Source organism: Triticum aestivum, chromosome 6B (assembly GCF_018294505.1).
Source record: "Triticum aestivum cultivar Chinese Spring chromosome 6B, IWGSC CS RefSeq v2.1, whole genome shotgun sequence".
Taxonomy (NCBI): domain Eukaryota; kingdom Viridiplantae; phylum Streptophyta; class Magnoliopsida; order Poales; family Poaceae; genus Triticum; species Triticum aestivum.
In genome coordinates, this window is record NC_057810.1 from 394,479,531 (window position 1) to 394,496,606 (window position 17,076).

At 44.7% G+C, this 17,076-nt stretch overlaps 1 pseudogene; it reads left to right on the top strand.

Moving 5' to 3' along the window:
• Positions 1 to 3,559: 3,559 nt before the first annotated feature.
• The window catches only part of LOC123139232 (ATP synthase subunit a-like), a 50,163-nt pseudogene continuing 36,646 nt past the window's right edge, over positions 3,560 to 17,076 (top strand).

Consider the following 17,076-nt stretch of genomic DNA (forward strand, 5'->3'; position numbering starts at 1 on the left):
TGAAACATGTTCCATTGCTTTGTGACAATGAAAGTGCTATTAAGATTTCTCATAATCCCGTGCAACATTCTCGAACTAAGCATATTGAAGTTCGTCATCATTTCATTCGAGATCATGTTGCTAAGGGAGATATCAATCTTAAACATGTTCGTACTGATAAACAATTGGCGGATATATTCACCAAACTGCTTGATGAGAAAGTATTTTTTCCATTTGAGAGGTGAATTGAACATCATTGATGCCTCAAACTTGGAGTAGAAACTCCATTTGGATGCATGCAAGGCATGAGCCTTTCTTTGACTAATCCTTGATATTTCTCTTATGATGATGATCATATGTCTTGGATACACTTGTACTCTTGCATGCCATCAAACCCTTGTAGGTACTTGGATAAGCCCCACTCTATGAGATTGCAACTCAATCACATTCTAAGCAATCTCTGCATCACCAAGTCTCTACAATATGGTGGTTGAAGACAAGGAAGCATGAATCCTTTCAATATATCCTTAAACAATTTCATTTGGTATCAAATTTCATGATTGTCATTTTGGATACACAAGTGCTCTTCCTTGCAAAACTAACCCATGTAGGAAGATGAACTCAAACTATAAGTGGTGCTCAAAACTCTTGATGATCTACATCAACCTTGAGCATCCTACACAAGTTCAACTACATCATCAAGATCAACACCATCAAGGTATGTCATTCCATCTTAGAGAAGTTTTACCCCAAGACATCATGATGCGGAGCATCCCTCGACTACTCGCACCGACACTCCATCACCACCGCAAGCACCAAGTGGACCAATGACAAGAGCACGTGCACGCACCATCGCGAACGAGGTGGACTCTCTCCTCTTCAAGTTTCGTTCGGTTTCACATGAGAATTGGATTTACCTCGAAGAGACTCGCTATGCATTCTTAGGCACCAAGAAGATGATCTTGAGAAGGAGATGGTGGAGACTCGAGCATCCATGGAGCACGGGAAGGGAGAGGAGAACAAGAAGAATGAAGGAGAGAAGCTCCTGGACACCCCGGGTGCCCGGTCAGAAGGACCCCGGGTGCCCGGACGCGAAGACATGGGGAGGCCCGACCCCCTGGACACCCCGGGTGCCCGGCCATCTCGGCCCCGGGTGCCCGGCCTCTGCCTGGGCTGCGCCCCAGCTGTCCCCGGGTGCCCGACCCATGCACCGCCAGCCGCTGGGAGCCACCCCGGGTGCCCGGCCACTCGCCCGCTATCACCTGACCTAGCCGGGTGCCCGGCCACTTCGCCTCTGGGTGCCCGGTCCCGCCTGGGCGCTGCTCTCTGACCGATCCGGGTGCCCATCCGGTTCCTCCCCGGGTGCCCGGACCCTTCTTCCGTGGCCACGCGTTTTAGGGACTTTTTAGTCCTTTGTATCCCTCTTTCCCCAAGTTTCGTCCCTAGCCTTTATATACCCATCTCCTAGCTCATTTGGAAGGTCAGCAAAGTATTAGATAAAACATTGTGAGCTTTGCTCCTTGTATCCCCTCCTCTTTGGAGATCAAGCCCCCACCTAGGGAAGAATCCTTTGGATTGTCAAGGCCTCCTCTTGGAGAAGATCATCATCAAGACCTCACCTAGTGGGAAGAACTTACCTAGTGCTATTCTCCTTGAATTGTTCATGTAATCTTGTGGATCTCATGTATGCTACTCTAGTGGATGTGATATTTGGGTTTGTTTGAGTGTTTTGTTCCTTGCGTTCTTGAGTGTTCTTCCTCCTTTTCCCCCTCCAAGTGTGAAAAGATCCCCTCTAGGGTTTGACCCTACAACATCTTGGTATCATGAGCAAGGTTTATTCACATCTTGGAGTCCCATCCCCCCATTTTCTAGCTTGATTTTCTTGTTTTTCATCCAAATTCAAAAATCCCCACAAAAATAGCCCCAAAAATTTTTCTTGCAATTTGTTGGATCTTGTGAGATTTGGTTGTTTTGGTCCATGGATTTGATGTTTGGCAAGTGGATCTAGCCCCTCCCCAACAATCCCCACCCTCCCACCACTAAATCCTCGGAATTTTGCATTTCCCCCAAAATTTCCGCCCAACCCGAAGACCACCGGGTGCCCGCACCTTGAACCACCGAGCACCCGCACCCCTGGGCCATTTCTCCCAGCCGACCCCGGGCACCCGCACTTCACACCCCCGGCTGCCCGCACCCCCCCGAATCAGCCCAACACCTCCACCAATTTGGCCATAACTTCCACATCCCAAGTCCGTTCTTCGTGTTCTTTAGCTCGTTTGGAAGCTCTTGACATTCCCCATCCACTCATCCCACTACCACTACCATTAGCCCCATCCAAAAAATCATCACAAAAACACCCACCTTCTACATTTGACCGATTTTGAGTTGCCATTTCCGTTTCCTAAGGTGTTTCAGCTACTTAGGAGTGTGTGACATCGTCATCACCATCATCAACTAGGAGCCATCTTCACCGCTAACCGTAAGAAAGGACAGTAACCTCGACGAAATTACATCTTACCTTGCTTTTGCATTAATAGTCCGAGCCACTTTGCGTTGCTTACCCATTGAGACTAGCAAGTTGAGAATTGTCGGGTCATGCTATTGTGCACCGTAGTGATCATGTTATCATCTTTGTGCCATAGGTCTCTCCCGTGCATATCATATATACTTGTCTCACATCATACTCGGCTCGAGCATCAAGCATAGAAAAAAAACAGAAGAAAAGCTTTTAAGCAAAAGAGGAGCAACAAAGAGCTTGTAAGCAATAGAGTTGAGCCATTTGCATAGTTATATCATCTTGGTCATCGCATATATACCATAGTTGGGATTGAAGACGGCACAGTTCTCTCATAGGTTGGTGCACAAGCGTATCATGCCCATTTGAGCAATCAATCTAGTGTCTCTCGAGCATTCGCACAACAAGAGCATTTTCCGTGGTTGCACATTTTCAGCTCACTCCTTGGTTGTGCAGATCCCATCTATCTACCGTGCGTGTGTACCTAGTGATACCTTTGGGTTTAATCTATTTGCTTTACTTGCATTTTTGTGAACCTTCTGAACCTTATCGATATCTTGACTAACATTTGCTTGAAATTTTGCCACCATCCTAACCGAGCTACTCCATAAGCCTCTTATTTGTAGGTGTGAGAAACAAACCCGGTTCCAATTCTCCTAGTGTGGTATTACATTGAGTGACACTTGTTACATCCTCAATCCTCGGAGAAGGTAACTTTGGTATTGTTCTATCAATTTTCCTACTCACCCCACTTGGTTATGATGGATAGGCCAAACTCGTCATCAAACCCACTTTTCGAGGAGCAAGGTGATTATTCCGGCTTCGTTTCCAACAACCACTTCTTCATTGCGCAACAAGCGCTTCATCAAGAAAACATAGCATTGGGTGAACGCGTGGAGCAACTCGCCTCCGACCTTCGTCAATCCATCAACGACAAGTTCAACACACAAATGGAAGAGCTCCGCAACATGATCGTGCGACGCCCGTCTTCCTCATCCGCTTCTTCAAGACGGCGCCACTCAAGTCACCGTACAAGTCGGCAATATTCAGACTACTCATCTTATGATGCAAGTCCTCCACGAGCTCGCCTTCCTCGACGTGATCATCCTAAAGATCACCAAGCTCAAGAAAATCCATTCGGTGGCAATGGCTTACAAGACCGAGTTCAAGCACGTGAACGGATGCGACACCAAGCACCTCAAGAAGCAAGGGAGCAAGAGCAAGTACCTCCACAAGCGCCACGTCAAGTACCTCGAGAAGATGACGCCATCCGTCAAGCTCAAGCACTTGAAGCACAACAAGCTCTGCGCGAGGCCACTAGAGCCGTTGAAGACCGCAACTGCCAAGTGAGAGAACAAGAGGAAGCTCTTCGTCGCGAGATACAAGAAGAAGCAGCCCGACGCGAAGAGCAACAAGAAAGGAACAATCAAGCGCACATTGCTCGCCCTCCTCCAAGACAAGAGCGACACCAAGTGGAACAAGTGCTTCAAGACCCTCCTCCACGCCAAGAGCAACGTCAAGAGGAACGAGCATTTCAGGATTTTCCAAGGCAAGAGCGATACCAAAACCGCTATCAAGATGAAGAACTCCGCTACGGCAAGCTCAAGTTCACCATGCCAAAGTTCTCCGGAAGCAATGATCCCGAAGAATATCTCTCTTGGGCATTGAAGGTGGACAAGATTTTTCGCCTCCACAACTATGATGAAGAAAAGAGGATCGCCATGGCCTCCCTCGAGTTCCAAGACTACGTCCTCATTTGGTGGGAACAAGTGATCGAGCGACGACATACAAGAGGCGAACCACCAATCACAACTTGGGAAGCAATGAAGGAAGTCATGACAGCCTGCTTTGTGCCTACTCACTACACTCGAGATCTCTTCAAGAAGTTGCAACTCAAGCAAGGCACAAAGACGGTGGAAGAATACTACCAAGAAATGGAGATTGCCATGATACAAGCGAATGTCAAGGAAGATGACGAGCAAACAACGACACGCTTCTTGAACGGCCACAACCACCCAATCAAGCGGATCGCCGACTTCCAACCCCAAAATAGATGCGCTGACCAGACTGCGCTACACCTCGTCCCCCCCTCAGAACATATGGATCAACCCGGTCGATAAAGAAAAGAACCGCAACACTGTCGCCCACCCCACTTTGGGCACGGGGAGACGAGAACCACCGGTTTTAGGAAAGAAGCCTACAATTTGATTCTCGTCTCGTTTCACTTGCATTATATTTTGTTCAGTCTCGTTCTGAGAGTGGAGTCGAACCACTTACTACGTTTGGATTTCGAGCCCAAAGGGCCCAGCCAGTGAAAGAGGATTTACAGTCCCACGCAGCCTGCCAGAACCTTTTTCTTGCTTGATTTTTATACGATTTTTTGAGCAACTAGCGTGAAAGCCGTTGCGCGTTAGCGCATCCATTTTCTTGCTTGATTTTTATACGATTTTCTAAAGTAATCTGTCCAACTAAGTAGAAAAGGACACTAGAGTGTGGCTACACATGGTATAGGGCTGCTCGTCCCGCCTGGTTTTGAGAAATGACATCCAATCTTTCGGTACCTATCATACATTCTAGGTGGATAAACTTATTTTTGATCAGCATCAATGGGAGATCTGATGTGTTGGAATGACCTTCCCCCGATCAGAGAAGGGGCTTGGTCCGGAACGGATTGAGACGGAAAGCGGTAATCAATCGCCGCATGGTGGAACGCTTGTTGGAGAAGGGTAAGCGCCTCCATGTCGTAGGGGTGGGTAGGCCAATAGAAGACTAGGGAACTTAGCCTAGCCACTTAGTTCTGCCCCGAGCCAAGTCTATTTAGTGTCAGCGGACACATACCACTATCTATATATAGGTTTTTCTTTTTTGTAGAGGTTGTCGCTTAGGTCCTTGGACCCTTCCTTCATGAAGCTTGAGGAAGCACTCACTTTTCTATCCACGGCATTCTTGGTTCTGCATTTAGTCTTGAACCTGTGTTGGTTTGGGATGTCAATCTCATTCGTCAGCGGTGTGTGCCGCGTACTATGATTGCTTTCTTCTTGCTGTCAAATCCCAGTCTATCTTTCACTGAGCTTCCTTCGCTTGGAATTCAAAGTCCAAAAAAAAGAAAAAAGCGTACTGTGAGGTATGAATGATCAAATGTCTACGGGTGTCATTGAATATCATGGGGTACAAACTTCTAAGGTCATGGCGTACGGTATTGGATAGGCTGGTCTGCTGGTCGAAGTCATTGCAGGGTGTGCTACGGACAGCTATTGTTCCTGGGCATTTCCTTTCTCTCGTCGTCACGCCAACATACACAAGGCTTGGCTTCACAGGGCCCCACCTTGACTTGCCATCATGGCTACACTCTTTTCATCAAAGCAACTCTTCTTAAGAAGACCCCTTGGTCCCCACAACAAAGTTCCTCCATAGAGAACCCAACTGCACCGCACCATCGCAAAGGTTTCTTCATAACTCGATTAGTCTCACTCAAGAGAACTCATCTACACGGAAGGTCTTTTAAGTGCCAGTTGTACCCGCACAGAAGTTTTGCACCCTCAACTACACCAGGATGCCCCCTGCAGTAGCATCACAACTTTTCTCACCATTGACAGCTCGCCAGTCTTCTTGCATTAGCCACACCTAATTACAAATGACCTTGGCCTCTCCATGCTCGTCATTTACATTTAAACTGCACACCCCCTTGTTGAGGTCTTACTCCAAAGGTACGGCCTCTAGCACATGACCATTCCTCACTCAAGTCATCGACACCCTCGTCGATGTACGTGTTGAAAGAAGAAATTCCACTATCTCTCAAACGAAATGAGGTTTTTGAACTCCTATATAACAGAGTTTCATTGATGCCAAAGGGGTTTTTCCTCAAACGATTGGAACCAGAATAAAATAAAATAAAAGAATGAAAGAGTCAATCTATCTTAGTCAAGGCACTCGCTCTGCCACAAAGGGAGGCACTGGCAAAATCTAAATAGAAAAGAGATGTTTCCAATTAAACCATAGATGTCCACTTCATACTTATAGTATTCTATTTCGGCTTGCTTGGGTTCATTCAAGGCATCTTCATATCTATTAAAGAAATCAATCAGCTCCTAATTAGGTCCCCCAAGGCGAGCGAAGTGATGTTTTTATTTCTCTTCCTCCGGTCAGAAAAAAAAGATTTCTAGGACCGGATGCATAACAAGAAAAGACAGAATAGTAGTGGTGCCTGCGCGCAAACAATCTTAGAACTGAGCTCTTGTAAAGGTGGGCGTTCCTACGCTCAAATCCCATATCTCAGATGCATGCCCATTGGAATAGCCCATCACCAAGATGAAATTATCCATTTAGCGCAGTTCCCCTTTCCTCTCTTCTTATATAAACTTCACATCGTAAACACCAAAAGGAAGGGAGAAGCGAACTCGACCTAGTGGTTATTTATCATTTCATTGACCTTCGAACCGCTCTTGCCCTCCCCTTTCACTTTCTTTCCTAAATGTGTGACTGATACCAATCCCTATGTTGTACACTCTTCCACTAACTAGAGAGAACCATGCCTGAAGTAGAAAGAACCAATTACAAGTGTTCATAGTGGTCTAAGAAAATCAACCCTGACCGTGATGGTTCCTAGTGTTGATACCAGTTGTTGGAGATAATGGAAGGAAGCAACAAAACAGAGAGAGGATCCAGTGTAATCTTAACTACATCTCAGCTCTTATACAAAAGCTTATGTTACAATACATGGTACCAGTCCAATTTATAGAAAATAGCAAACCGACACAAAGTCATTATCGACTCAAGTAACAACTATTTCTATTTTGTTCACAGCTCATTCTTAGCTAAGACATAACGGCGGGTAGGCAAACAACTTGATTCAGGTCAATACAATACTCTTCTTCGAACTTGCAAGCTTGGGACACAAGCATAAACTGAAAAAGAAGTAAGACCAGGTACACTGCTAAACATAAGTATAAAGAGGTGGAAGGCTGGCTATGCTTGTGCTCACCTACAGGTCTGTCCCAGCATACAATATCGAAAAAGACTGTCTCGTATTTTTGATTTGTCTGAATCCGTATATTAACTAATACTACTTTATCTAGTCAATAATGAATTGAAAGGTCGTCTTTAATTCAAAAGTGCATAAGCAAGCAAGGAATGGAAGGCATGCTAACTACACTACTAGAGTCAAGAAAAAAAAAACTACACTACAAACCAAACTACTTGAGTAAGAATCAAAGCTTATTGAAGATGCTAGAAAATGTATGAACAAGTACCAGGTTAGTAATTCAATTGTGATATCTTCTGCAGCGTTTTCTCTCTGTTGCTATTCTCAGCACTTTGGAAAGTATCTATGCAAAGGAATTAGTATTAAAAATAGCTTGGTTTGGTGCAAATATAATATAAAAAAGGCATTCCCCTATATGTTGTTAGATGTACTGCAAAGAGGTCAAGTTAAAGAAATATTAGGAAAATTGTTTCGGCTATGTGTGCTATCATTTTTCTGGAAGCTTTTAAGCCTGTTTTCCAGATGCTGATGCCTAAAAGTAGTTCTTTTAAATTGTTTTCTTGTGGTCTTGTTCTCTGTATTGTTTTTGGAAACAAAGTACTCTGTATTGTTCATGTGCTGAACTTCATAGTTGGAGGTAGCACAACAGCAGCAGCTACTCTCACCAGGTGCCTTTTGCTAAGGATACCGTCAACCGATTAAACCTTTGCTAATGGTGGAATTGCCAAACCTTTGCCCATGCCGAAAAAGAAGCCAAGTCCGATTCAATAATTACCTTTCTTTTGTCTCTATCTTTGTACTGAATTAGAATCAGAAAAAAAAAGCAAGGCTATCCTTCGTTGCACACCTAATGGAAAGCACTGGCTAGATTTCCGATGAAGGAAGCCGTCTACTAACCGGAATACTATAGCAGAGAACAAAACTAGGGACTTCGAAAACGAGGATAGTTTGCCAGGTAGGGATACCGTTGTTCGAATTGAAAAAAGATACCTTTCCCCAGAGAGATAGGATTCTAAAACAAATCATTCATGAAACTCATGCAGGAGCATGCGGTGGTCACATTAATGGACATGCGCTAGCTAAAAGAACTTCTTAAGTTAGGGTACTATTCTATTGGTTGGCTTACTATGGGGAAGGGGAGAAGGCAAGCTGCGTATGGATTGATCCCTAATTCAATTCTTTTTTCGTAGTTTTCTTTCCATCTCACAACTTCCATTTCTTGAGCCGACCTTGCCCGCTGGAGGTATGATTCCGATCTTTGAATCGAATTGGATTTTTTGTCTTAAAGTGAGGGCGATCAGTGGGGAAGGAAGCTGACGATTTATTAGTGTGTAAGGTGGCCCCGAGAGCTGAACCAAAGCCGGCCGTTTCGAGACCAGGGAGCTTTAACAATTTCTACTTAAACTATGTGTTCAGCTATGTGTTCACATTATGCTATTTTATTAGTAGCTTTCAGTCTCGATTCACCCTTACCTCGGAGGGATCAACTACTTCGCTTAGGCAAAAGACTGAAAAAGTCTGTATCTGTCTACATGTGCCTCCGTCTATGTTACCCCTTCCACGGAAAGGAGATTATACGTTTAGTAAAAAAACGAGAATAAAAAATCAAAAAAGAAAGAAGAGAAAGAACTGGGAGTTGGCGCCTACATAACAGGTAGCTTGCTTACCAAGCCGTCCTGGCAAGCTCCTACAGTTCTCTTGTTACTCTTGACTTGACTTATTAATAGGAAAACTACTCACTAACAAAATGAAAGACGATCTAGAATCTACCCAAGAAGATAGAGAGTCCCACATACGAGAAAAAGTCACAAATGGAGTTAACCAAGTAACATTGCAAAGGCATAATGATAGTAGGGTCGGGATATCCCCGCCCTCCGAACCGGACGTGAGGGTCTCCCCTCATCCGGCTCTCCGCAGGGGAATATCCACTCACTGCTTCCCCTAATATCCTCCCTTTACCACATCATGGGGGTTTACAGGAGATCCCAGAGACTCGCTCGGAAAGGCTGCTATACCAAACATTATTACTTAACTATAAAGAAAGAAAAGACTATAGTAGTCACTAGACTGACTATAGTAGTTCGTCCGGCTGCTCTTGCTTAAATCATTACTCTTCATTCTCCCGTGCTCTAGCAATTGCGCTCCCTAGACCACTACCATTTAGTTAGGTAGGGACATTCAATCCATAGTTACGGGAATAACGGAATGCATGGGGATAAAAAATAGAAAAATGCAGATTTTCTATGAAATCCTTTCTTTCCATAGATGTATTTGGTCTGAGACGGTACAGTACTCTACGAGAGGAATGCAACGGGATGGATGGTAGAGGGCTGCCTGCGCCCAAAAGCGATGATTCACTTGTCCCCTTGTCTATAGGGACCTTGTGGCATACAACCGCCACGACTCATGCGTTATAGCCGCCCCTTTCTCTCTTTCTTTTGACTGCCTCGTGGACGGACGAAAGAAGGGAAGTTACAGAAGGGGGCAGTGAAGGCTCGCCAAGTAGACAGCAAGCCCCCACCCCGTTAGTCCTGTGTTGCCGTAGCGTGCCCTACTTCAATAAGGTATTACCTCGCCGATTTTAAAGGGGATGGGATTGGATTCCTTCACTTGCATTCCTGCTAGCACTACAAAAAGCTCCGGTCTTAACGCCCCTACGGAAGCTGTGCAGCCTTTCCTCGGGTTCGTAGAGTCGGGTTTCCCGTTTACCCACAACGGAGGAGCCGCCCCCACCAACCAAAGCAGGTAGGTGGCCACGGTTCATAACGCACTCTTCGCACAATAGATCCACTTTGAAGTTGACTTATTCACTCGGCCAATCGTCGAAATGTGTACGAGATACCATAAGGGCCCAATATCTCAATAGCACCCTTGTCTAAAGCTTCGAATGAGATTGAATATCCGAAATGCAGGAACGATCTGACTAGAAAGTCATTCAAAACTTGATCGAAGAACCAGCGTTTATTGAAGAAGCTATAGAGTCGATTACAAAAAGTACTAGTTTGAAAGGCTCGTTGGAATTGATCCGCTACGAGATTTACATTATACGCTAGAGAAGCACCTGAAGTACTAAACAGAATAGGTATTAGTTTTGTAATGGTTGGGGCAGCAAACTCGGATTCGACAAGAATCTCATTTTTTGGTAGTACGAAGGGGGAATTGGCCCAAAAATTGGATAGGGGTAAAGACGCAGCCAGGTGCCGGCGGCTTATTCAAGTGCCCACCGAACCGCGCGAAATGGTCGCCTATTACACGGCTCACAAACTTTGCCTGGGGTGGGGCTAACTATTATTCGTAGGCGGTACGTACCGCGCACGCAGGGCCTCGGTTTGCTGCCTGGACTGTCTATGCATTTCCTACAGAGTGTAATGGAACCCAGCTCAGCTCCACCGAGCCAAAAGAAAAGAACAGAACAGCCGGAGGCGAAGAGTAGAGTATAGCCAAGGGGCTTTCGTCATCCATAAAGGACCTAACGGAAGACCATGCTCCAAAGTGTGCACTTCGAGTTTTGTTTTAAGAACACTTGGCCTTACCCCTTCATTTTGAGCCATGTCTAGGTAGAATCGGCAAGATTGAACCGAGGCCCGCCCGGGCACCGCCGGGGGACAACCAGACCAACTAGTAGGCTTTCTTTCCGAAGTTTCTTCCCGGGGCCCTTAAATCATTGAATTCATAGGCATAGGGGCGTCCCAGGCAGTGGTTCATTCAATGAGAATGAAAGACAGGAGGGCAGGATTCGTCGTGTCGGGCTAATTCATTCTGGGAAAAAAGGGGGAAGGGACTCACCTGAGCTATGCGAAGGGAAGGAAGTCGTGGCTGAGCCGGAGGTCACTTTTCCCGATCCATCCCGAAGGGTTTGTTCCCTCTCTCGCCCCATCATCGTACCCAGTCCTGCTATCGACTCAGCCCTATCTATTCATCTCTTTTTTACATGGAGATTTTGTCGATCTCTCTTGTTCATAGATCTTGAAAGCGGATCAATAGAAATTTCTCAAAGGATCTATCTATAGAAAGATCTAGATCTCTATCATCATCTATCTCTATATCTAGATATGGAAGAACCCTCGAAGCTTGTCCCCGGCGACGATGCCGCCTGGGCGAAAGGAAAGGGGCCGCCATTCTCTTTCTTTCCTCAATCGTTCCGATCATTTCTCTCATTCCCTTTTGTTTGTTTTTCGGGTTGGTTCGTTTCCTCCTCCTATCTACGCAATTCTCTGTCTTCGTTCGTAATCATCTTAGGCGAAAGGATAGGTATAAATTTTGTGGAGGGGCGGCTGTGAAAGGGCGATTCCCCCTTTTCCATTGAAGTAGGGAAGGGGGTGATTGATCTTTTTTCGAATCAGGCCTTACTGACCAAGTGGTGGTATAAGCTTCATTGCGGATGAAAAGAAGTCCTTGTGAGCGGAGCTACAAAAGGAAGTTCACGCTCAAGAAATCCTCTCAATAGGGATTGGGCAAGCAAGTTGTTTGTTTATTTGATCTTACCCGGTTGTGAGACGGGACGTGAAGTCAACCAAGTACATGTGTGTTCATAGTGTCCCCGGCACCTTCCTCCTAGCTGAGTATGGATGCTGAAGTTAGCTAGAGTGTGGGGCGAGTGCGTGGTAGATGGAACTCCTATTTACCGCATTTCTTCTTGCACTTCCAACTTGAAGAGGAAGAAGCATCTCTCTTTGCATCTTCAATAGATAGGAAAAAGGATCTTGATCTGAAGCCTTCGACCAAAGAAAGGGAGACTTGGTGAAGTCAGAGGTGCTTTTCCTTCCCTAGATTCATGGAAGGACTTTTTGAAGTTTGAGTGAGGAAGGAAAGCGGGAAAGGTCCGATACAAAGGAAAGGGTTGAGAGGCTTAACGATTTAGAATATAGCTGTTGAGGTGGCACCTGTTCCCCCGGGGCAGGGGTATATGCCCGTAGCTTTCTTCTGTCACTTCTTTCAGATCAATGAAGTGGAAAAGTAATAGAGTAAGGGACCCTTGTTTACAAAGAAAGCTGTCACTCCAAGAACTCGAAGTCAAGCATCTTCGGGAATATCTAGATTAGTCTTCAACTAGAGAAAGGATAGGAATCTCCTTCGCTGAGTTTTCTTCTCCAGCGGATGTAGCGGTAAAAGATTCTATTCTTTCCGCGGTCTAGTTACGGCTTTCCTCTCCCTATCTAAAGAGCTCTATTAACATAGACCCTCTCCTAACTCTCTATCATTTTAAGAAAGCAGCAAATCCTTCTCTCTATTCTACTATCCGATCTCGTCTATTGAAAATCGATCTGAAATATGGTCATATCTTCATTATCCCAATAGTAAACCTTCTTACTTCTCTTCGCATCTTGAAAGATGCAAAAGATCTATTATTAGCTTATTTATAAGCTGTCGAAGGTCCATAAAAGCCTTGATTTGTGGCTTACGGCTTACTTGCCTTTTTCCTTAAAGCCTATATAGACAGACATAGACTAAGGGCATTCTGGGCATCCATGCTCCTGGCAATGGCAAGATCCGAGATGTCAGTTGCTTGTCTTCAAGCCTCAACCTTATTCTGACTCCTACTAGGACAATCAGGTTTAAGTTAAGCCCGAACAGCTTAGTTTTTCCACTTCTCTTCCGACACAAGCTTCTTTGCCAAGCCTTCCCCATCAACTGGAAATCCAGTAAGAAAGGCAAGGGGCGCAACGGCAAGGCAATCTCAAATCATAATGGGAGTTTTATTTAGGTTTATTTAGATAGATTCGCCTTTGGGGTTGTTACAGAATCGGTTCTTCAAGAAGGAGCTCTTAGTACGGTGGATGCATCGAATGCAAGCTGTAAGGAAGAATAATTCTCTTAGCAGACAAGAATGAAATTCAATTAGTCCCACACTTCCCGCAGGAATCGAAGAGTACGCAAGAACATTCATTTAATGGGAAAGCTTTCCTTGGCTAGGCCCCTATGAAGAAAGATGCCAATTCCCAAAAGTAGTAACAATAGCAATAGCAGTAGGAGTAGCATTAGGAATTAAGACCGTCAGGCCTCATTCATCAAAGTAGCAGTCCGTAGGGGCTGAAAAAGAGCCCAGATTCCCCGCAACAAGCTTGGAAAGGAAGAAGACACGAAAGGAGGAGTTCCGCTTAGCCTTTGCTCCTCTTTGATAGAAGTAGCTCTTTTGTTTGCCAGAATGGCTTGTTAGCAAGAAAATTCCTTCTTAGGAAGTGAAGAAGAATACGCCTGCTTGAGAATGCCCTCTTGTTGTTCCCGAAAGATGGAGGGGGGCAGATTTCACTAAGGAAAGGAACTGAACTAATGGACGAGGAGGAAGAGAATATAGAAAAATTGCCGACATTCAAGCATATTATAGATGTTCCAGAACTGCTAAAGGGAAGTTCTAGTAGAAAGGAAAACTAAGCAAAAGGCCTTCTTAGAAAGGCAGAGTGACAGGTAATGCCCTATTTCCTAACAGTGAAATCTAAGATCAGACAAGAAAGAAGCTAAAGGCTAGGCAAAGAAGACGAGGGAGAAATCGTAGGTGAAAACGTTGGGTTACCAACTCGGGTGGGTTCTCACACCAAAGTTCCTTTGTTTCGGGCAAGCCCAATTACAAACAAAAGAGAAGGTCGGTCCCGTACTCAAACCAAATCAGAAGGGCGGTACTCACTCGGATGGAAGAATCCCAGGTCGGTCCCATACCCGAAAAAAGGCTAGACCGAAGGTCCCATCCCACGGGTTAGGTGCTTAGCTGAAGGTGGAAGGCGAAGCCAAGGCAAGAGCAAGGGTTGAAAGACAATATAGAAGACCGGAACTCAATATGATTCAACCAATCCAAATTGCTTTGCTAAAGATACCGGTTCCGCTGTTCCTTTACCGGCAACAACTATTGAATAACAACCTTCGCTTTGCTTTCGCATCGGATCTAGGCATTAGCAAATCTAAAAATAGAGTAGATCCCGGGGCGTACCTAATGGTTTCATTGATTTGAATGGATTGATCCATTGTACCATTGTAGGAATCCTCATCCGATGTACGAATCCCGTGGAGGAAGTGGGGAAACAAATCCAATTATTTGATTTTGATAGGAGCAGTGCCGGTATTGAGGGTTTCTCTATCTCTTCACTCATGAAGTTAATACAAGTGAGGATTGATTTCAGTTATTCATATAAGAAATAAGAGGAATCAATAATCTCGGGGAAGACAGGCTTTCTCGCTCTCGGCACATCTTCGCTAGGGATTCTTCTCTACCTTCTTGCGTTGAGATGCCATCAACTCTTTCCTGGGGAATCAGGTCAATACAATACTCTTAGAAAAGCAAGCTATAGCAGATCCTTGAGCATAGAGAAAAAGGAATGGAGTTTCATTAGCTCTCTGCGCACATCCAGTATAATACCTTTGCGAGCCCCTACAGAAAGGGGTGATGTGTTCTCTTTACAATGGGGGTGATCCTGGTTTCCAAAAGCTGCTGGTTGGTTGTATCTTTTTCTATTGGCAAACCCCAATCCGTTGATGTTCCTTATGAACAAAAGAAGCCGATACCAGTTCTGGTGTTTATCCAGCGGAGGCTCGTATCTCTTCCATGTGAGACCAGCGACCTCAGATCATCCCGGACTTATGTGTTGGAATAGCTTCATTATGAGTTGAAGCAGCCTCAGGTACTATTCCTACTAAGGAGGAGTCGCCTTTTTCAATTCCCTCCCTTTTGCAATCCCATGTTGATGTAAGGAAGCTGCTTTAGAGTATTGGCAAAAAAAACATTACATGCAGGTCCAGATCTCCTTGCGTTCGTTGGTGGTTGACTACCGGGAAAGGGCAGAATAGCAATAGTGTGGAAGCATACCGCCCAAAGCAAGACGTGAAAACCTTCTTCGTATCCAAAAGCCCCTTTTAGTCTGTCTGGCCTTAGTATTTATGATACATAATCGCATCTTCTCCCCCTTTCTCATATCTCAACAGAAGTAAGTACTGGTATGATCAGAACTAGTATTTAGATATATGTGACCCTCTAGCGGTTTGAGTCCGTTGATGGTATATGGAACTTCCTTCCTGCGAAAGGTCGAGTTCGTAAATCAAGCTTGTAGAAAAAGCGAGTACCAATATTTGATGGTGATGGTGAGGATGGCTAACCTCGCTCTTGCAACCATGAATATTTTCTAGATACTACGGGCATATACCTTCTTCCGAAGGGTCCCCGTCCTATCTTTTTCGCCTTCCGCTCTGGAATCGACTATTGGTGGGTTGTAACGTGAACCTATGGATCTCAATGAACAACTTCGATACCACAAAAGGATGGGCAAGAAAGACAGCAGGTGTTGAGCCAAAGCCCTAGTTCATACACAATCATAATGTTGGTCAACCATCTGAACTGGGATTCCTGTTATTCATACGAAGGAACAAGAAAAGAAGAAGTATGGGATAAATGGTTTTTGAGTTGGGCATCATGAAAGCGGGTACAATGGCATTACTTAGAAGCTATCATGTCCTGTCTTGGCTTTAGCAATAAGCTTGTGCGATTGATGACTCCCTCCATCCCAGTCATCGCCAAGACTAATGGATAAGGTTTTGTCGCATCTTAATCGAACCGCATGGGGAACTCAGCTCCTAAGAAAATAATAAGAAATATCTAGTTTTGTTTCATAACTGGCAAGCCAAGGAATAAGAATACCGCCCCGTAATCTGTATTTCAAAAGCGGATTCAACGCTGCAAGAAATAGAATTATGCATAGATTGACTTGTAAAGAAAGACGAACCGAACAGTGCTAAGCAAAACTCTCTTATTTCTATGCTCGATTCAATCTCTACTCATCTGCTTTTAGTTCTACTTTCTGTATACGAAGTCCGAGCTTTTCAAGCTGCTCAGTTCTCGCTATGTCATTTCTTGGTTTTTAGTGCATTCACTCAATTCTCTATGAAGTCCATGGACATGTTGTGGTTCATTGCAGAGAACAGCCATCACATGGATCAAGCTATAAGGAATCACCCGCGAGCGAGTGCAAGTCTCAATTATGGTAGGAATGGAATACACCAATCATAACTCTAGTCTGGTCCCTAGTTCCCTAAGTAGTTAGTGAAACTTCTAGCTGGACTGACTGGATTTAGAGCTTAAGGCTCCTATCTTTGAACTAGAATCTTAGCACTTATTTCATGAAGATAGCTACTTTAATTGATACAAAAATGCCCACTTTGGACCAATAGGATCTACTCCTACTTGAATGCCAATCCAATCTCTTTCCTCATAAGAATTCCTAATCCCTAAATCCAAGCAAGGCATGATTGTTAGTCAGGATAACCAGCTTACGTACCGCATTAAGAAGTACCAACTATGCTTTTTTCCATACTTTTCTTGCAGTACTTCAGTAAAGCTACCCCATTTTAATAAGATAGGGATTCAAGATATCAGCATTTTCACAGGTCCTTGTCAAGCTGTAGCAGAATCAGATTCGAGTATAGCATCATTCAGTTGGAGTTCTGAAATAATGTGGATCCCCTTTGCTATTTTAGCAATCTCTGCTGCTCAGTTTCATCCCTTTCTGAGGTAGAAAACCCATCCATATATGTACGAGTGAGAGATGTGTTCCGTCCCGGAGAACCGTCTTCTCTCCCTCCTTAGGAAAAGGAGATCTAGGTAGAGGAGGTAGAAAATAAT